Source organism: Rattus rattus, chromosome 8 (assembly GCF_011064425.1).
Source record: "Rattus rattus isolate New Zealand chromosome 8, Rrattus_CSIRO_v1, whole genome shotgun sequence".
Classification (NCBI taxonomy): domain Eukaryota; kingdom Metazoa; phylum Chordata; class Mammalia; order Rodentia; family Muridae; genus Rattus; species Rattus rattus.
In genome coordinates this window covers 94,321,094-94,343,057 of record NC_046161.1, presented here as the reverse complement: position 1 = coordinate 94,343,057, position 21,964 = coordinate 94,321,094, and the positions used below count along the sequence as shown (strand labels likewise).

Below are 21,964 nucleotides of genomic sequence, written 5' to 3'. Positions count from 1 at the left end.
GCTGCTATAGATTGTACCACACACAAGATTTCTTCTTTATCCACACTTCTCCAACAGGCTCTAGACTTCCAGGAGAAAACGTGACTGGAGATCTTTAAGCAAATTATCCCCCAGTGTTTGAAGCAATACCTGGTTTGTTGGAAGCAAGGGGGGCATCACGTCTTCAAGACGTCACGGTAACCTGTGGTCTGGAGTGCTCAGCCATCAGGAGAGCCACCTAGGGCACAGCAGGTTCATCACAATGACCAGTCTCCATCGTTTATAAATTCCCCTTTGACGTGGCTGTAATTTGTGAGCACAGTTCAGCTGCCCCCTTCCTTACTTGTCTCACTCAGAGTGGCCCTGAGTATTCCAAACCCAAACGGCAAAAGTTAAAGATTTGTAGCTATGTATACAGGGGCTTTCTGATGTGATTGAAGTCGTCTACATTTTTATAGTGGTGGTATTTATACAGGTAGAGTTCGTACTTAAAGTCTGTGCATTTTATTACAGGCAAACTAGACCTCAATAAAAACGACCGGAGGGAAATTCCCTTGAAGACAGAGTCACAGGCATGAAGGTTTTCAAAATAATGTCCCGACACTTTGAAGGGCATTCCATTCCGCAACGTTTTCTGGTTTTGTTGTGCTTTAAAAGTATGAGCACTGACAACATTGTGAGGTTGTTTGTTTACTCAAGGGCCCTACGTTGAAAGGTTCAAAACCCATGTAAATATTTAGATTTGTGTGTGCATGCTAACCTGAGGAGGGAGGGGGAGGGAGGGAGAGAGAGAGTGTGTGTGTAATTAACATAGCACACACTCTTATAGGTATGTCTCACCGAGGAAGTTAGCAAAGGGGAACTTTCTTGCAGGACTGGATGTGAGGGAGACTCTCAGACATCCAATCATGAAAGTCATGCTCACAACTCCATTCCTCAATCCATGTGGAAAGGATGTGGCAGGGAGAGTAGAGGAGAAAAAAGCAGAGAAATTGAAGTGGCCATTAAAGACCTAAGGAAGGCTGAGAGGATGCCCATGATGGTAGAGGGAGAAGTCTGGGGCCCAAGGCAACATTCAGTGACATGCAGAGGACAACTGTACAGTAAGAATTCAGGGTTAGGGACCCCTGAGAACTCAGGATAAATGGGAAGGGGTCAAAGGACACCCAAGACACAGTTTCAATTGGTAGGTTTTCGTTGTCATATTCGTGACTCTTTTTTATTTCCTATTCTAGACATTGGCACTATAGGGTAACTGGCGTTAAACCACTGAAGCACTGGCTGGCCCTGAAACTGCCAGGCAGGTCTGATGTGTGAACCCATGAAATGATAGCCCAGCTAATGGCTGCTCCTGCTGTCACCCAGCTCTGACTTTGTGAACACAGCTCTCAGGGAGGGAGGACTCTGTCCTCATGAGTCCTCATGACATAGGATGGGATTTCACTGGAGTGATTCGGACTGGAGCTGGTTAGCAGGATAAAAAGCCGTAAGCAGCCTGAGGGTGGCCTGACTGAGCATCCGCTGTTGACCTCCCAGTGTTTCTGGGTGACAGCTGTCTGTGTCCCAAAGATTGTCATGGTGGACTAGAAGAAGCAGTCCTTCCCAAAGAAGGGCGGGAGAGAGGGAGGGAGAGATGTGGGGGGAGGGGGGAGGAAGGAAAGAAAACAGACAGAGACATTCCTCTCAGGCCACATGAGTGGTGGGTGTTCCTGGGTATGCCTAGGCTGCCTTGAGTCCTCTGCTGCCTGCCTTAGCTTCTTTGACCTCAACAGAGAACTTGGGAGACAGCTCAGTCTGTCAAATGCTTGTATAGCAGCCAATCAACCCTCAGAACCCAGGGGAGGCCCAAAAGAGCTGGGTGTAATGGTGTGCACTTGAAGTCCCAGTACTTCGATGGCAGAGACAAAAGGATCCCTTGGCACTTGCTGGCTACACAGCCTACCCTAATGGAGGAGACCCAGATCCTAGAGAAAGATGCTGTCCTAACAGCAACAGCGTACACCCCTGGGCTCAGAGACCATTCTCTTCCCTTTCCCCTCTAAACTGGTGCTGACAACCCAGGCTGGCAGGAATACTATTGTGCAGAGAAATGGAGTTCTTGACCAGAAGAGTTTCAAATCACCCTGAATTCCAGGCTAGACCTGAGCACCTCCAGTCCATAGGGGCTTCTGGCCTATGCCAACCAGATCCCACTCAGAATATTAAAATCCGTTTACATTTCTTTACATGTTTCACTTTCCCCCTTCATCTTATCATCTATATAACACATAAATGCTTAAAAAACTCAAGCAGCACAGAATGCTCAGAGTAACAAACTTTGGGTTCTGCACGACGGAACAGTCCTTGAAGGGACCTGAGAGTCTGCGTCTCCCAGTCTGGCCCATCCATCAATACTTCAAACCCATTGTCCACGCCACGGAAATCATTGAGTTTTTCTTTTCTTTTTTTCGGAGCTGGGGACCGAACCCAGGGTCTTTCGCTTGCTAGGCAAGTGCTCTACCGCTGAGCTAAATCCCCAACCCCAATCATTGAGTTCTTTCACCCATTCGTAGTGTGCCCCCCCCGCAATTGCTTCTGATTCTTTTTTAATCATCCACAATCCCTGTTTCCATCATAACGGGGATGCTGGAGCTGAAGAGAGATGACCATAAACTCAGTCTGCCATGTTGAATTACAAACCCAATCTAGTCCCCTCCTTGTGCCCTTACTTTTTCAACAAATAAAGAAGGGTTCCAAGAAGCATGTTTAATTAACTCCTCGTGAATAGAGAATATTCTACACGTCCGTGTATACATTTTCTATGTTCCTCCAACTTGCAAGGTAAGATATTTATATTAGCCCATCATGGAGCAGGATCATTTAAGAGAAAACCTATTTCATAACAAGGAGTTGGCTACCTCATATAGTTTGCTGACCACTGTGCTGAAATTGGAGGACAGTGTGGTGGTGGGGGGGTGTTTTTAAACCACTGGTGTCATCAAGAACAGCATTAAAAGGCTGTCTATTATATGCTGGGCAGTGCCAACCCCCAAAGTACAAACAGATCCTCCTCCTCCCCCAGCACACTCGGTTATGACCCTGTTATCTAGCTGGCTGAACCTCGCAGAGCAAGATGAGCCTCCGACTGCGAGCCTTCGGTCTGATAGTGGTTCCCACTCCATGTGTGCTCATTTCCCTGCCCACAGCTCATCCTCCTTGCTGGCTGGCAGTTGACCAGTGGTTGCGTGCTGAATGGTGAGGTCCAGGTTCAAGGTGCCCTATTGCAACACAGATAAAGATGTTTTCCACTGTCATCTGACATTTCAGAAAGCTAATTTTAAAAAAGAGAGAGGGAGAGGGGCTGAGTTGGTGCCTCTGAGGCCCACCGGAAAGGCTCCCCAGAATTGTAAGAGGGATAGTGACTCCTTCTTACTGTCTTTCCAAAGGGACAGTAGGACATAAAACAAAGATGTGATCTAGGATGAAAGAAAGGCCTGGAACAGCCAGGAAGCCTGCTTAAGCCTCCTGTTCCTTCTTCTGGGCGAGCGTCTCTTCCACAAAGTCATTCAGGAAATCAAGTATATTTCCATGCAGGAAGAATGCCTGCACAAGGTAACCCAGATTTAAAGTAGCCAGGCTGGGCTCAAAGTTGATGTCCTGAGAAATAAGGACAAGGTAGCATCAGGATTATTAGTATTGTTATGGACAAGAAAACCCTTTTGTCCTGTTGGCTCTTGAAAGAAGAAAAAAGAAAGAAAGAAGAGAAAAGAAAGCATCAGAACAATCCTAAAAGGAACACAGACGCTGCAAGACACCTTCTGTCCCCTCATGGGGAAGGAAGCAGGCAACATGGGAATCTGGATCTGGGATTCTATTCTCACTAGAAAGGATCTCTGATAAGATGGGATCCTGGGGTGTCCTCTGAAGAAAAAGAAAATGTGGAATTTCACTGTGGACATGAAGACTGTGGCTTTGCATGATGCGCCCTCGTTTTAAAGCTGGGGCATAAAGGACAGAAGCAGTGGAAATCCCTAACCCCAAACCACACCAGGAACCCTAAAAGGCATCCTGCACTAGCTGGGCAGTGCAGGTCTGTGATGTGCTGGTTCCCTCATCCCGGGTGGGGTTGGGGCACCAGGAATGTGTGAGGCAGACCGCTGCATGGAGCTGGTGGCAGGGTGACAGGGAAGAGCGGGCTGTGAGAGACTGCCTGGGGGATCAAAATGCACGCATGTGAGACTCTGTGAATTTATCATATTAACTAGAAGAATGTTTTCCTGGGCAAATAAACACTTGGAAATAAAATTATCCCTGGTGTTCATGTCAATATATGCTTGAATTCTTTTCTAGAGATTCTGAAAAGCTTTTTTTTTTCTTCTAAGACAGTAAAAACACTCCTTAATGGAGAACAAGTACCATCTTGTGTTTGGGGGAAGTTGGCTCCCAGTCACCTGTTAGGTTGAAAGGAAGCCGCAGTTGGCCAACGTGCCTTGAATGCATTTATGGCAGGGAAAGGACATTCAGCCCCTTTGAATATGGAAACTTTGCTATTTTATATCCTTCCTCATCTTTGTTCTGGTAACAAGATGGGATGTCAATATTTTTTCTCACATCCTGGAAGGGTTTGAAGATAAAGCCCGTCCCTTCCTGCCTTTAAGCAAAGAGCTGCCAGTTTTTCAGACAGAGAAAATGCAAACTATAATACAAAGACAGTCTCACAAGAGTCCGGAACCTTAGGAGTCTACCTCAAGGGAGGGGTCCGATGGTCCTATCAGTGGGCGACGGCCCCAGGGAGCTCTGGGGGGACATTCATATCATCTTTGTCTCTGTTATCTGTTTCCATCGCTTTCTTTTATCAGGCTTGGCATGTTCTCACTTTTACACCAGCAGGCCAACACATGGAACACATTCAGTAAATGCTTGCAAACCTAGACACTCTCACATGTCCCTGTGGGGAAGGCGATGAAGGCCCAGGGCAGCTTGCAAAGCCATCTCATTTTGCAGTTGGCAGGTGACAGCAGCCAACAGACACTAAGTCACACCACTCGTCCATTGTGTGACAACGTCTACTCTTCTGAGGGCTCCGAGGAAGGAGGTGCCACAGACGTTGCTTGTGCTGAAGTTGACAATACCTGATCGTCACATCAATGGGTTCTCCAAAGCTTATCTAAGTTCTGGTCGGACTCCTCCGTCCTCTCTCCTTTCAACCTCCTACCACCTGATGGCTGAGATAGGGTCTAGCTATATAGCCCAGGCTAGCCTCAAACTCCTACCTCCCAGGTGTCGGGATCACAGACGTCCACCACTGTACCATCTAATTCAACAAGGACCAGCACAGGAATACGGGAAGTCACTCCCTCTAGTTGTTCTGTTTCTATTGTAAAAACCTTGACTCCTCCACTTCGACTATCCTTTCTTCTTTGACTGTTCTTACTCCAGTCCTTCCACCAGTCTGTGTGTGTCTCTATCAAGATGCACATCTGCTCCCCTCTCTCTGGCTGGTAGGAGCACAGATGTTTACTGGGTCCCTCCCCAAGCTTCATCTCAACTGGGCCCCTCCTATTTCCAGCCCATGGTCCTAGCCTTCCAAGTATTTTCTGGCTCCTAGTTTTTTCCCAGGTGTCGGGATCCATCCCTGACAGCAGTCCACCACTGCCCCTTCTCATCTCCTATGCCTACCATCTATCTATTCTTTAAACAACAGACAGAGAAGTCTCTTGAGAAAACCTTTACTGGAGTATGACACTCACACAGAAAACGCGTATGTTGTAAGAACACAGTTTGAAAAGTTTCCCAAGCTGGCAACACTTGGAGGTCCCATAATAAAAGCTAGACCATCACCAGCTTCCCCAAAGGTCTCTGGGGTCCCTTCAGTGGCCACCTGCCTCACCTCCAAGGTAACAACTCTTCCCAGTCCCAAGAGCTCGGGTTCCTTCCTTTGTGTGTGGTGTGTGAACTGAAAATGGTGTCACAGTCTGTGTGACAGTGTGTGTGGGTTATGATAAAAATCTAGCTCAGTCCTTGCCTGGAGGCCAGAGAACAACCTTCCCCATCCACTTGTTGTGGTGGTAACAACCCAGTGCTGAAGTCCAGTGAGTAGAAAGAGTGGGTTTGAGGCAAGGAATGATGACAAATGGTTTCTTCTTTTAGTTCCTTCCCCAGCCCTTCCTTTGGTCAGGTGTGTGCGTGTGTGTGTGTGTGTGTGTGTGTGTGTGTGTGTGTGTGTGTGTGATGCACATCTGTATATGGAGGCCAGAGAACAATTTCAGTTGCTGTGGTGGTAAATGTTGTCCCTTATAAGAGTTGCCTTGGTCATGGTGCCTCTTCACAGCAACAAAACCCTAACTAAGACAGTTGCCATCCTCATCTTTGAGACAGGGTCTTCCACTGACCTGGAGTTGAGAAGCAGGATGAACTGATTGGCCAGCGAGTCTCTGGATCCCCCTGTCGGCACTCTCTCTCACTCAGTGTTGAGATGTCAAGAGCCCCACCACATTCAGTTTTGTTGTTGTTTTATTTTAAATTTATTTATTTGTTCACTCACTTTACACCCTGATCACAGCCCCCCCATCATCCTAATCCCCCTTCACATGGCCCCTTCCCTCAATCCCTCCTCTTCACCTTTGAGAAAGAGGAGAGCCTTCACTGGGTACCAACCCACCTTGGCATATCATGTCCCTGCAGGACTAGGCACATCCTCTCCCTCTGAGGCAAGACAAGGCAGGGAAGTTAGGGAAACAAGATCCACAGGCCGGCAACAGAGTCAGGGTAAGTCCTGCTCCAGTTGTTGGGGGACCCGCATGAAGACCAAACTGCCCATCTGCTACATCTATGCAGACGGTGGGGGTAGGTCTGAGCTGGGTATGCTCATTGGTTGGTGGTCCAGCCTCTGGGCGCTCCCAAGAGTCCAGGTTGGTTGACTCTGTTGATCTTCCAGTGGAGTCCCTGTCCCCTCAATTCTCACTTTTTAGAATTTTCTAGTGTGGACTCTGGGTATTGAACTCAGCTCCTCATGCTTATGTGAGAAATGCCTCATGGCCTGGTCTGCCTTTCCGGCCTCCAGCCCGTTTTCATGAACTCAGCAGGCTAGTATCAAAGACTGCCCCTTGAGCTACAGATCTCCATTGTTCCTTCAGGGAACCGAGCCCAGAGTGCAATTACAATCACTTCGAGTGCTTGAGTGCTCGGGGCTCTAGGCATTCCCAGCACCTAGCACCCAGCACCCAACACACACCTATCACCAGCAGGGTAAGCATGAGGAAGAAGCAATCCTCTCCAGAAACACTAAAGACCAGGGAAAGGGCAAAGACGGAATGTCAGTGAAGGACTCTACTAGTTACATTAAATGCATGCACATACAAAACAGTCAAATTCACTGTAGAAGCAGGTGCTTTCTTTTTCCTGTAGCCATAGCTACCCCTAAAAGTTCTAGAGACAAAGAAACTTCTTCTTTGTAATCAACTCTTGTGGGTTGATTCTTTTATTTTCTTCAGAAGCCTGGAGGTCATTTTCTAGCCCTGAGTTCCCAACAAACTCATCATGTGGAGAAGCGAAGCCTTGGACTCAGTTTTGAGTTTTGATCCTTCCCGTGGGTTTAATTTGGCAGACAGACAATGGGCTGTCAAATTTCTTTTGGGCATGAGACACAGAGAGCATTAAGCTATGCCCCTGGAGTACCCAGGAAAGAGCCAAGCAAGTCCCATCAAAAATGAGTCAGTGCCCTGGCAGGATGGGAAAGAACTTTTACTCAGGGAAACCCCTGCCCAGGGCAGCCTGGGTCCACCCACCACCCATTCATCTTCTACAGCAACCACAGCTCTTAGGAGACCTTCCGATAAACCATAACGCACTTGCTGGGAGCCACAGAGGAGGTCTGAGAATGAAGTTTCAGTCTGTAGTAGGTCCCCAAACAGACGTACAAGAGACATGGAGAAGAGGACCTGAGGAACATGTATGTATGTGGGGGGGGGGTTGGATGTGCAGACACCTGCCTACCTTCCCTGAGTGGATCCCTGCCCCCACTCATTGTCAACACTGTCTCCTCTGGCTGTTCCCAAGTAAAGGTCCCTCTCCAGGTTACAGTGTTCCAGAGTCTATACATCCATACCCACAGGTGAGCGTCCCCCACACCCCACTCACTGCTCACAGGCCAGCCCCTTCTTCATAATCAGCACTCATAGGCAGACATACTTGTTCTTACATGGGAACACAACACGCTCCATCGTGGTCACCTCATAGTCCCCTTCTCAACCTGCTAGGGGAGCCACAGAACTATAGGCAACCTTCCCAATCCCCCATCCCTCCAAACATGGCGTCAGCCTCCTGAAAGCTTGGTCCCCTGCAATGCAGGTCCACCTGAGCCAGCGTTAGATTATTCCCTCTCTCCCCTGGGCAAGGAGGAGGACAGGAAGAGGCAAAAGCTCTTATCCAACACTCAGATATCTGCATTCCCAGACACCTCAGGAGAAAGAAATGCTTCTCTGCCTTAGGCTGTGAGCACAGTTCTGCCACAGGATCATGAGGTGCTCCTGTCACTGGTGGTCTGCCTTTACCAATGAAGTGCTAAAGGCATGGACCGGGGTGACACAGTCTGTGTGTACACGCTAGACTGTGTACCTTCCTAAGTGTCCTGAGTCTCTACAACCCTTCCACATCTCTTCTCCCCTCCTGCCTTACGAGTGGTCCCAGCATATTTTGCTATGGTCTTGCTCCATCCTTCTAGGACTCAGACAAAGCAGTAAGGACATTCTCTGTCTCCAGCCTCCTTCCTGAGTATCACAGGTTGGATTATGCCTTCCAGAAACACATTAGCCTACGGACTCCTGGCATCTGGCTTATTTGGAAACAGGTTCCTTGGAGCTATAATCAAGATAGTGATTATTGAAATAGAGGAGGCTCACATCCACTGGCTTTTGCCCATAAGAGGACATCTCTTTGAGGAGGAGAACTTCATCCTGAAGGGTACAGGTCCTGGCATCTTGTCCATAGCAAACGCTGGACCAAATACAACTGCTTCTCAGTCCCTTATCTACACTGCCAAGACTGAGTGGCTAAGGACAAACATGGGAAGGAGAAAGCAGGCGTGAGCAGCATGGAAGCCATGGAGCATTCTGGACCCTGGAAAGGCAAGACCAGCAAAAGGATCATCATTTCTGACTGTGGGCAACTCTAATTCTTCTGACCTTAGGCATCTTACGCACCAGACCATTTCTTATGTAGCTCAGGAGACTGCCCCCACACCATCCGCCTGCAGTATCCCTTAACTTCTGATCCCACTGAAGTTCTTTGGGTTCCGTATTTTCCTCATTCCCTCCAAATCCAGCTCAATTGCAGAGTTAAGTTTATAAGTTTGAATAAAAGAAATAGAGAAAGAAAGAAAGAAAGAAAGAAGGAAGGAAGGAAGGAAAGAAAGAAAGAAAGAAAGAAAGAAAGAAGAAAGAAAGAAAGAGAGAGAGAGAAAGAAGTAAGTGACAGACACACAGGCAGGGACACAGGTGACAGTAAAGGCAGAACCTGGGATAATGTGTCTATAGGCCCAGGATTTCTGACTGTCAATAGAAGGAAGGAGACGGGTGTAGAGAATATCCCTTCAGCCATCCGAGGAAAACAATTCTACCCACACCTTGATTTTGTTTTGTTTTGCTTTGTTTTTAAGTCTCTGGTCTTGAAACATTCATGAAGGTGAACAAATTCTGTTGTTTTAAGCAGCCCAGCATGTGGTGTTTTGTTCTGTAAACTCTCTGAAGCTGTAATAGTACAAAGGGACCAGGGCACGTTGTTTCAAAGGCAAGGCTAAACCCTAAGTGTCCCGTGGAACCTGGATTGGCTTCTCACCTTTTCCAAGTGCTGCGAATTATACCATGACCAAGCGATTCCAGCATCATTTTTAAGTCTCTGTATCCTTAAAGCGGTGGTAACAGCAATGACTGTGAATGGCTGACAACCTTGTTCAGAGAATAGTAGGATACCTTTGCAAAGTGCTTAGCATGTAGCTTCCTTCTAAATGCTCAAACTCTGAGAGCCAAGATGTCAGTTCTCTCTGGCAACAGTGAACACGTTTTAACTGCCTTAGTCTACCAGTTTCGACAGGTTTGGTTTTTCTTAATCCAGGGCTCTGGGGAGAGGGACAGTGTCTTATTGCTGATTCTTCCTGGAAAAGAACATTTGTGACCATAAGCAGATAGTTATTGACTAGCTCCCTAGACTGGGTACACTCCATGAGAGATCAAGGGTCAAACAGGGCTGGATCCCCTATGGGAACAGTTTGTTGGTAAGATCCCTGTGTACAATTGCCCCAAAGGCTCTTGGGGAGAATTGGCCAGACAACAGAGAAGCAGTTCAAGTAATTATGCTGTACTGGGACAAAATGGTGCCGTACTGGGACAATCAAGGTGAGAGGGTGAACAACAGGTCCTGGAGTACTGAGTCGGAACTAAACTTTTGAAGATGAGCCAACTCCAGGCTCAGGAAACAAGGAAAGCAGGGTGATACGATCAGAGGAATCTGGGGAAAGTTCTGGGTGTGTGGTGGGAAGAAATTAAACTGTGAATGAGAATTGCCTCCCTGGGGGGGACACAGGAGTTCATCTCCGTCTAGCCATCACTGAAGACTTCTAAGCAGAGATGACACATGCTGGACCTTCCACAAAGGTTGCTCTGTAACGGGAGAAAGCAGGAAAGTAGTCAGGCTAGAGGAAGGGAGGCTGCTAAGACAAGGCAGGAAGTCTCTGGTTGGACAATGGCAGTGACTGGCTAGAAATTCTGACAAAGAAAGGCTTGAGAGCTGAGATGGCCCAAGGGTGGCAAGGGGCACTGAGAGAGTGGAGTGAGGGAAGTGAAGAGGTCAGAACACAGGCAGGGCAGGCGGGCAGTGAGAGGAAGGAGCCACCGGGCTGTATGAGTACAGGTGGGAGCAGGCACGCAGAGGTCAGCGGGTGGATGCGGTCTGACTGTGGTCCATCAGCGGAGGGGGACCTAAAGAGAGAGTGCAAGGAGACGAGGACAGGAATGGGGACAGCAAAGAAAAAAAAGGATCAGTGAGAGGTCTGGCTTGGAAGGGAAGCTGGGCAGAGCACGGCTGCCTACCAAGGACAAGACCAGTTCTCTCTGGTCGTGCAAATGGTTGGTGGCATGCTTAGAGAATGAATGGTTCAGGGGGTTGACTGGGAGTGGCATTAGGAATGGCCTCTAGGTTTCAGTCAGGGCAGTGGCTGGTTCCAGGGAAAGAGGGCTTCATTTCTGCTCCTTATTCACTGGAGGGGGTAGTGTGGAAAGCAATCGCCAAACCCAGTGGAAAACCAGGACTCAAGGGCTGCATTGAAATTAGTCCCTCCTGGGCTGGAGGCTGAAGCTCCTTTAGCAGGGTTCCAGCTGAAGAAAAAAAAATCTTTCCTCTGTTCTTTTTTTCACTCCTTCCTTTGTTGTTTTTCTGGTGGTGCTGGAAATCAGACCCTGGGGCCTGGGAGTGCTAGGGTGAGCTAGATTCCCACACAAGACTGATCTCTTTATCTTTACTAGCTTTTACTCCTGCTCGACACAGGCCTCACTGCCAGACTCCGTTTTCCCCGTTAAGAAGGGGGAAGGCTTACTTGACCTAGAGCCTCATGGGTACCTCCTGACAGCCGAGGTGCTAAAGTGGCACAAAACCAGGACAAGGTCACGGTCACATGACAGATAGCCTAACACATCTAAACTGTGGCTTTTGAGGTCATTAATCTGCAGCCAGACAAGGGCCACTTGATCTCTAACAGCATTTGTGATGTGGTCCAAGCTGAGTCTAGTCTTTGGATGGGCAGAAGTGTGCACATGTAGTCCTCCCTAGAAGTAGAAGCTTTCTCACAGTAGATGGCTGTCTCAGGAGGGCTAATAGCCAAGCTATCCTCTGGGTGTCCTGTACTCAGTCTTACTCAGTAAGAATGAACCCTGCTTTCCCCTGCTCCCAAAAGCTGCCAGGCTAGCAGGGAAGCAAGGCAGGTCCTTTCATATGTATGTATGTATGTATGTATGTATGTATGTATGTATGTATGTATGTACGTATGTATGTATGCATATATTTCTTTTTTTTTTTTTTTTTTTTTTTTTTTTTTTTTTTTTTTGGGGGATGTAACCCAGGGCCTATGTATAGGCAAGCTCTCTACCACTGAGCTAAATCCCCAACCCACGCATATATTTCTATATCTATATATCTATGTCTATATTTATATATGTGTGTATATATACTCTGGCTTTGCACTAATCAAGACATGAGTCACTGGATTCTCTCTCATATATATATGACTTTTGTGAGTGTATACACACAAATACACACACACACACACACACACACACAAATAATCTTGGCTATCAACTTGACCAGATTTAGAATTGCCTAAGAGACAAATGGGTGTGCATTTCCAGGGTGGTTCAGCTACAGAGAGGATGGAAGTGGCTCTCTCCCATTACCTGGGCTGCTGTACACTCCCACCATGCCTGCCCTACCCTGCCGGCCTGTACACTTAACTATAATAAGCCAAACTAAACCCTTTCTCAACCTTGGGTTACTTTTCGCCAGGACTTATGGAGCAACAGAAAAGTGAACCAATGCACCCCCTCTTTAAGTAAGCAAATTGGGGAAAGAGAAAAATATTTTCAAAGTCAACACAGAGAGCGCGTGACGGAGCTGAAAGACCTGGAAGGGAGGGGTCTTCAGCCAGACCACAGAACCGCCCAAGTCCTCGCCCAGAAAAGCTTCATCCGGTCCTAGGCTGCTGTGAGAGAAGAAAATCAAGGACAAAGGCAGGCATCAAGAAAGGGGAGCAGGAAAGATGTGAGTCCAGTAGCACTCACAAGAGAGTGGCTCCCCATTCTCCACAACCCTCTGGTGCTCCTTCCCAACTCACACTCACACCATGGCCCCAAAGGGCAACAAGGGAGTGGCCATAGGGATCCCCACAAACTCTGAAATGGGTCCTCCAGAGCACCGGGTGCTCTTAGCACCACAAAATGTCCAGTCATTAGGACACACAGGGGTAGATACAGAGACGAGAAAGCCAATTTCTCAGACTCCCTGATTGCCTTGAGCATTTAAGTTGAACTCATGACCTCAGCCTCCCAGACAACTGGTCCTTCCCAATGGCTCAAATGAGGTTCAAATGTGGAACCCAGCCTGGGTGTTTTGAGTGCCACCGGAGAGCCTGCAGATTGCAACATGGCTGCTCCTCCTGGCTAAGAAGATCTGCTTTGGTTCCTTCCTACTCCAGTCTCCTGGCTCAGAGAGGTCTCTAGGCCAGGAGATTACAGCCATTGGCTTTTACCCAAGCCACACCAGAAAGTTCTGGGAGGCCTTTGCTGATCAACCTGAGAGGCTAGGCAAATTCCTTCCATCGGTGATATCAGACATTCGAGTTACCTGGCAACCATGGGAGTTGAATACCAATTGCTTCCTGCTATTCACTGTCACGGCCACATACATAACAGTAACTACAGCACACTCCACATGCACATCAGGAGCTCAAGATGTGCTTGCCTGAAAGATGTCCTTGAACGCTGGAGCACATCAGAAGTACCCAGAAGTCTTACCGAAGCACTCTGGATCTAATGCATCCAGCTTGTCATTTAGTAGTCTGCGGTGGGGCATGAAAATTCGTCTTTACAATAGCTGGCATGTGTGGTGGGTGCAATTGGTTCACAGATTCCATTTTGACAACCACTGCCATCAAGTCAAAGCAAGAACACCCAAGCCTAAGTTCTTCCTTCTTTCCTGCTATCTTTTTGTTTCCCAGTGACACAGCTTAACCTCTAGACAAACACATTTTGTGAACAGCGCTGCTAAAAGGTAAACTCTTCCCACGGAGTGAGAAGCTGAGACTTACAGATTTCCCTCCCCGTTCTGGGCTATTTGGGCATGGGGAATCCTCCTGAGAATCTGGATGCACAGTGGGTGTTGGGGAGCCTCCCACCCCAGGCAGATTCGCTTCCTACTTCACTTAGAACACCAGAAGGCAAATGAGGGGCACAGGGGGATAGAGTGTCCCTTTACCTGCATGTGGTTGGTTTGGGCTGGGACTTCTCCCTGCAGACCTCAAGAATCCGGAGTGAGTCACCAATGAGCATCTTCAGATGGGGAAAGATAAGCTAAGCAAACACTCACGCCTACTGCTGCCGTTCCAGGAGCAGCAGACATGAGCTCACCTACCTTCCGCCACCCGCTCATTCCAGTCTGCACCTCGGGCCTGGGACCTAGCAATGGGAGAGCAACAGAAGGAAGGGGCATCTCTATAGTCACAGTAGTTCGTTCATTGTGTGGCCGGGCAAGGTTGGTGTAGAGGGAAGCAGACTCTCTCATCACAGCTTTTTCAAACTTTGGGAAGGTACTCACCCCCTCTTGGGCTTCTCAGAGAAGTTCACCCCCTCTTGGGCTTCTCAGAGAAGCTCACCCCCTCTTGGGCTTCTCAGAAAAGCTCACCCCCTCTTGGGCTTCTCAGAGAAGCTCACCAAAGCATGCATTCCTCACATCAACAGTTTCAGGAAGGCTCCACCTTCCGGGGATTCCCTGTGCACCCATGGTATCCCAAACTCCTGGAGCTGACACACTCTGTTCCCACATGTCCTAATTGTAACAGTACATTGGACACGTCAGCATGGCTAGCCTTGCCTCACCTGTTCAAACACAACCCAGGGGTCACTATCAAGGTCTGCAGATGTGATTAAAAGGCAGAACTGCTTGACTTTAAGCAAGGAAAATGATTCTATATGATCTGAGTTGGCCCAAGCCAATCAACTACAAAACTTAGGAGAACTGACAAGTGTGTGCCTGGCAAACACACACACACACACACACACACACACACACACACACACACACACACACCATGGACAGCACCTTTGGCCCAAGCCACTGACTCCTAAGATCCTGTTTGTGATAGGACTGCTTGCCCCCAATATTGTGTGAGCCAATTCCTTGTACTGTATCATATTATATGTATGAATGTCTTCTACTGACTTTAGTTTGAGTAAACCCTGAGTTGGACAAAAGAATGTCTTCCCCTATGTAGAAGGGGGCCCTCAGAACCTTTGAATATGGTAGCTTACATGCAAAAAGGAAATTTGAAGGTGTAGTTAAGATTTTAAATTAGGGGGGGTTGGGGATTTAGCTCAGTGATAGAACGCTTGCCTAGCAAGCGCAAGGCCCTGGGTTCGGTCCCCAGCTCTGAAAAAAAGAAAAAAGAAAAAAAAAGATTTTAAATTAGGAACATATCCAAGAACTGTGAGGGGGGTTGGGGGGTAGGCAAGACTCTCTATGAGATAAGAAGGGGGAGGGAGAGGGGGAGGGGACAGATTTCAAGACACTAAGTCATCATCTTTGAGGATGGACAAAGGGATGGGACATGAAGAAGTATAGGAGATCGTAGAAGTGGGAGACAGTGAAGAAACCACTTGGCACCACATCCTCCAAGGACACAGCTATCCTCATAGTAAGTCCTCGCTTAAGTATCATGGCTGGAGTCATTGGTTACAGCAGCGAAGACGCAATTCAGAAAGATCCCTCGCCTGTACCTTGCTGCCCTCGTTCTGGAGGGACCTTTTTTCTGTGTTAAATGACATTTGGAGGAGAGGGACAATGCGATTAACCAATTAATTAAGCTGTAGCCAGCCTTCTGGCTGTCTGCTGAGCTGTGGTCAATTGAGAAGTCTTCTAAACCTCACTTCCAGTTTCCTCTAAGGTTGTGGTTTTGTTGGTGGTTCCTTAGAACCGGCTGTGACTGCGGAGTGCAGAGTGGGTGAACCATTTCCATTTTGTTCTTTGTCCAAACAATCTGCCCACTACTGACACCTAAGGAATTTCCCACTGTACCATGGACCACACCTTTTCTTTGGTGTCTCTTTGTTTGTCCTCCGTCCTAACACAGCACGTCTGGATTGCCCTGTCTACCCACCTTGCAAGAACAGTTCTAGAAGATGGACCCCTGATGGACCGCATGATTCAAGGAGACAATGCCAGTATGGTGTCCAGCACAGGGAGGGCCACTAGACCCAGCTGAGACAATTAGAGTCAGCCCTGGGATTTTTCAAATTGCATCTAAATGAATGTTCGGTGACAATAGACATTCTCTGGCTGCTGGCTGTGACTCTGTCTTCTGGAAGACAGAGCTTCGTGAGGACAGAAGGACAGTGAGATTCAGAGATACTCTAGTCCACCTGATCAGGTCTGCCATGTACTTCCTTGCTGGATGTCGTGTGCTCTGTTCTGGGTATATTCTAGCTGTGAGTCCCATTCATTTGTAAATATTACAAATATACCACAGTCTGGCATTCTTCCTGCCTTAGGCACTTGTACTTGTTATTAAAATGGGTAAATCATCTTTCTGTCTAAGTCTCCTGGTAAACTTCTGCCTCTTGATGTTCAACCGTTCTGTGTCATGTGCTTTAATGTTTATATTTGGGGGTTTTGGTTATTTGTTTGGTTTTGGAGTCAGGGTTTGATGTAGCACAGACTTGCCTCCAACTTACTGTGTAGCCAAGGCTGGCCTCGAATTCCTAATCCACTTGCTTCCACTTCCCAAATGCTGGGGTTATAGGTGTGACCTTTGAATGTATTAGCTTATGTGGCAAAATGACATTTGAAGGCATGATTAGGATGTTAAATTGAGAGCTTATCCAAGATGCATCTCTCTCTCTCTCTCTCTCTCTCTCTCTCTCTCTCTCTCTGTGTGTGTGTGTGTGTGTGTGTGTGTGTGTGTGTAATCACAAAAGTCTTTATGAGAGGGGAGAGAGAATGAGCTGATAGATTTCAAGATGCTAAGCCACCATCTTTGAGAATGAAGGAAGGGGTGGGTCATGCAGGAATGTCCTGCATGTGACCCTCACATCCCATCGTTTTGGATGTCCCTTTTCAAAAGCAATTTGACTCTGTTTTTTAACTTAACCTGAGACTCTCTGGCATGGAACTAACGAGGTAAGCCATTTGCATGCCATTCTTCCTCTATTTAGTAATTATATCATGCTTCACTGAAGGGGGTTTGCCCCACAAGCTTCCATTGTTACAGCCTTCGATTACATTTTTTTATTACCATTTTTTTAATTCTACATTTTATTCTCCTCTCCTTCGGAAGACACATGCCTAGTGACTTTGTACTGATTACTCATACATCTCAACCCACTTACCATCACGACCACTGACAGTACCAATTCTTGTGGCATTACACATTTACTGCTGTGCAACCATTACCATCAGTGTCCACATCTCATCTTGTGCTACTGAAATGAATACTCACTGGAGAGAAGCTCCCCACACTCCCTCCATCCCTCCCACCCTACGAAACTCCCATTTACAGCCTGTATGTATGACTTTAGCCGTGTTACAGACCTCACTTAAATGAAGTCTTTTCTTTGTCCTTTTGTGGTTGGCACACTTCACTGAGCAGAACGTCCTCCAGGCCCATCTATCTATTTTATCGCTTGCTTGAGCCTGTCTTCCCTTTTGACGGCTGACTAATGTTCCACCCTGTAGCTATGTCTGGTGTGCTTGTGTGTTTATTTATTGGTGGAGCCTTGGGTTCCTTCTACTTTGGTGCAGCTATGATCAGGGGTGCTTAAATATTGCTTGGAGACTCTGCTTCCAGATCTTTCTCATGTAACGTCCTAGTTTCTTTTCCATTGCTGGGATAAAGTACCTGAACCAAAAGCAAAGTAAAGGTAGGGTTTATTCAGTTTACAGTTCCAGCTGATTTTTGTTTCTAGGTCAAAGAAGTTCTTCATGTGCCTGGATGTTAATCCTTACTGCACATACATTTGCATGTATTTGCTCCCATTCCTTAGATTGCATTTTTTTTTGTTTTTAATTTTTATTTTATGTTTTGCCTGCACTTACGTCTGTGTACGGGTGTTGGGTCCCCTGGAACTGGGGCTATCGGCAGCTGTGAGCCGCCATGTGGTTGCTGGAAATTGAATCCAGGTCCTCTGGAAGAACAACCAGTGCTCTTAACCACTGAGTCATCTCTGCAGCCCACAGATCACCCTTTCTAAGATGCCATCGACTGTGTCATTTGACATACAGAAATGTTTAAAAATTCAACGTCATGTGACTTAACAATTTTAATGCATATCTGCCTATGTTTTTTGACATCACATCTAAGACAACTTTGCCCAGCCCCATGTCACAAAGTTTGGTCTCCATGTCTTCTTTTGAGTTTTATAGTTTTGGGTCTTATATTTCAGATCCACTTGATCTAACTTTTATATAGTATAAAATCTGTCCATCTCGTGGTCCCTCAGTTGGCAATTCAGTGTAGTTCATTCTGGGGTTTTAGTCTTTCAGAGGAAGCTTCTCACCCCAAGATGCCATTAGACACTCAGATCTCAGCTCTCCTTGGGGTGGTTGACCAAGCAGTCCCAGCTTTATGGACTCATGGGACCCCCTGCCTCGCATGTCATCTTAGGTACCCCTACTATGGCTACCACCACCTCCTTTTCAGACAGTCTTTTGGGCTCTTTCCTGGCCTCATAGCCTCTATGCCCAATTCCCGTCTGCCCCCCGCCGCAGTGACTGGTGTACCAAGATGGTGTGTTCTATGCATTCTTCATTTCTCTCACCCGAAGATTCCCCTCTCCTTCTCACAAGCTTAGCCATACATGGGGACTCTGATTTTACTGACTTTATGAAGCGCCTTTGAGTATTTTCATTAAGGGGTCTTGTTGATGGAAATCATAATTCACTAGGGCTCATCTAACCACAGCCTTTGGGAGACAGAGACCTTGTCTCATTCCCAATGGTGTTTCCCATTCGGTCATTCTGTATGAGGACAGTGAGGATGACTCTAGAATTCACTGTCTGTGACCCAGCTCTGTAAAGCAGAGTCCGCCTTATCCATTACCTTAAACAGGCACGTTTCTACTTATGTCACGTCTTGTGACTTTGCTGTCACTTGCATAAATGTGCATATCTGACTGCAGGGATGGAGTCCTTCCGTTTTGACGAGTCACTGAATAGCTAATGGTTGATGGTAATCAAGAATATGAAGATGGAGAGTTGGCTCAGTCAGTGATGAGGACCTTGGGTTGATCCTCAGAACAAAGGGGAAAAGGAAACTGGGCATGCTGGTGTGCATTTGCAATCCCATCACTAAGAAAGCAGACCTTTGGGGCTTTCTGGTTGTGATGCTTTGTCTGTGCTCAGCCCGGGGAGTGGCACTAGTAGAAAGTGTGGCCTTCTTGGAGAAGATGTGTCACTGTGCATGTGGGCTTAAGACCCTCGTCTTAGCTGCCTGGAAGTCAGTATTCTGCTAGCAGCCTTCAGATGAAGATGTAGAACTCTTAGCTCCTCCTGTCCCATGCCTTTCTGGATGCTGTCATGTTCTCCACCTTGATGATAATGGACTGAAACTCTGAACCTATAAGGCAGCCCCAATCAAATGTTGTCCTTTATAAGATTTGCCTTGGTCATGGTGCCTGATAACAGCAGTAAAACCCCAAGACACTGGCCATCCAGGGTAATCTATTTAATGAGTTCCAGGGAGGTGAGAACAAACAAACAAAACAAAACAACAGTAAAACCAAGTGACTCCTGAACACACACACACACACACACACACACACACACACACACACACACACACACACACAAATGAATCTTACCAGTCTCGTCCTCAGAGAATCAGAGATCACCACTGTTTAGATCATCAACAGGGTGCAGCCTTACAAACAGTATGGGAGGATGACCAACATGGCCACGGGAAATTCCACTCAGATGGTTTCCACATCTTCCCAGGCATAAATCCCCAGGCATAGGTCTAGATCTCCAGTCAGTACTCAGCAGATCCAGTGGCAGCTCCTGTCCTTGCCGCCTCACCCTTGGGCTGCCCTTCCTACAGGGCAAGATGCTGATCAGATACGCTCCTCTCTCTAAGGAGTTCCGTCAACCCTTGGGGCTGGATTCCTAAGCTCTGAGCTGGGCACTGGGAGTGGGTACCAGAAAAGCGGAGAGGGATTCCTGGATAGACCTGCCTCCCGTCTTCCCAGAAGGGAGAAAGTTCTGCATTCTCACCACTCGTTAAGGCTTCAAGTATCCTTATCTGACTTTGCGTCCACCTCTGGGAAGCAGTGAGCCTCGAAGGTAATAATAGACACACGAATGCAACGGGAATAGCAACAGGACAACCCCACCCCACTCCCTGCAGTCCTGCAGCATCCTTGGTCCATTCCCAGAGTCCTGGAAAACAGCACTTCTGTCCTCCATTGCTTTTTTTCCCCTGTATACCTCTGGTGCAATGTCTTGGTGCACCTGGCAACGGAGAGTGGATAACACCTTTGAGTCTGGAGCTCATCTCAGCTTCATCTAAGCATAAATATAGGACATGTTTGTTTTAGGACAATAGAGAACATACAAATCCACAAAGAACAAAGGGAACTGGTTGGTAGGCTTTCCTGCCCCCGTCCCGGGAGACCCACTTCCGTCGGGGTGTACTTCCTTAGCGCTGCCCTACTCTGTGTATTCTAGCCACAATATGCATACCTTTTGTGCATACGGCGGTCCATCCTGTCTCATTTTACTTAACACCAGAGAAGAAGCTCCTTTCCAATGTTTAATCTATTCTTAAAACGTTAAAATTAGAGATGACTCAGTGGTTAAAAACATTTGACTAGCGGCTCACAACTGTCGTTAATGCTAGTTCCAGGGGATCCGGCTTGCTCACACAGACATAGATGCAGGCAAAACACCAATTCACATAAAATGCAAATAAATAAATCATTAGAAAACTTTCCCATCCCCAGAGTCATGTCAGGTGTGGCTGGTCTGTCACAGGTGCTTCAGTAGGTGACAGAGAGGAGACTATGCCTATGCTCTGTGCTCTGACCTATGAACATCTGAACGGTTAGTAGCCTAACACTTCTTGAAATACATCCTGACATCTCGAGCCTGAGATGACCTCCCGTCCGACACCAGGCAGGACCAAATGGGCTCTCAGGGTGGAGAGTGAGCTGGAGACTAGAAGAACCCCACTTGGAACTGTGGGCCCCAGGTGGCCATGAGCCTGAGACAGATGACCCTTGCAAGGGGCCACTCGGGCAGGCCGGGAGCAGAGTGAGCACAAGATGATCAGCAGACTGGCACCATGGGGCCTGGACAGGGAGCTAGTCTGAGATGACCACCATGCCAGCAGTGGCCAGACTATGCCCGAGATAACACCTGCCTGGCACCATAATGCACAATCAGGGCATAGTACTCCTGAGGTGACCCCAGACACTCAGAGACTCCAGGCACACTACTAAGAGGAGCAAGTCAGTGGTGGAGAAGTGGGAAGAGAAATGCAAGGATGTGGACACAATGAAGAAAGACAGAACTGCAGACTCAAGGGCCATGAGGAGCCTGATGTGAGCCCCACCTGGGACCATAGTGGGGTACAGGCCTGTGAGTTACAGGGTGAGGGCACATCTTGGTCTGTAACCCTGAAGCACCTAGGCAGATGTCCCTGATCTGGGATACCACCCAGGGACTTGTCAATATCTGAGTGTTGTGCAGAACTGGTCCTGTCTTTTGCCTGGGCATCATGGGAGGGCTAGCTGTCCCTGGGGTCATGAGAGGAAGAGAGCTAGCCCTGCCCTTCACCTGCTGCAGCACTTGGGAGAATGGGTCCTACCCCTCACCTGGGCAACAAAGTAGAGTTGACCCTGATGGCAGGGTTGTGGGTGAGCCAGCTCCAAGGGTGTGTGCATGGGAGAGCTGGTCCCATCACCTGTCTGTTGTGTGGTGACATTGGTTAGGGAGAGATGACCCACCCCCACCCCTTGTTACCTATGGCAGCAGGAGAGTTGCCCTGGGGTCATCAGAGTTGGGGAGCTGGCCCTGACCCTCACCTGGGCAGCACAGAAGAGTTGGCTCTGGATGTGGGGGTTGCTGTTGAGCCAGGTACAAGGGCATGAGTGCGGGAGGGCCAGCCCTGCCTCATATCTGCTATGCAGTGGCATCAGTGAGGGAGAGATTCTCTCCTCTTCCTTTTGCCCTTGCCATGGATGGCAGGCAGAGAAAGTTG

General features: G+C 47.8%; 1 non-coding gene across 1 annotated transcript; it reads left to right on the top strand.

Moving 5' to 3' along the window:
• The first annotated feature begins 20,694 nt into the window (after window positions 1-20,694).
• Window positions 20,695-20,822, top strand: LOC116908413. Its single transcript, XR_004388953.1, has one exon. It is a non-coding gene; the product is annotated as a small nucleolar RNA SNORA17 (small nucleolar RNA).
• The last annotated feature ends 1,142 nt before the right edge of the window (window positions 20,823-21,964 follow it).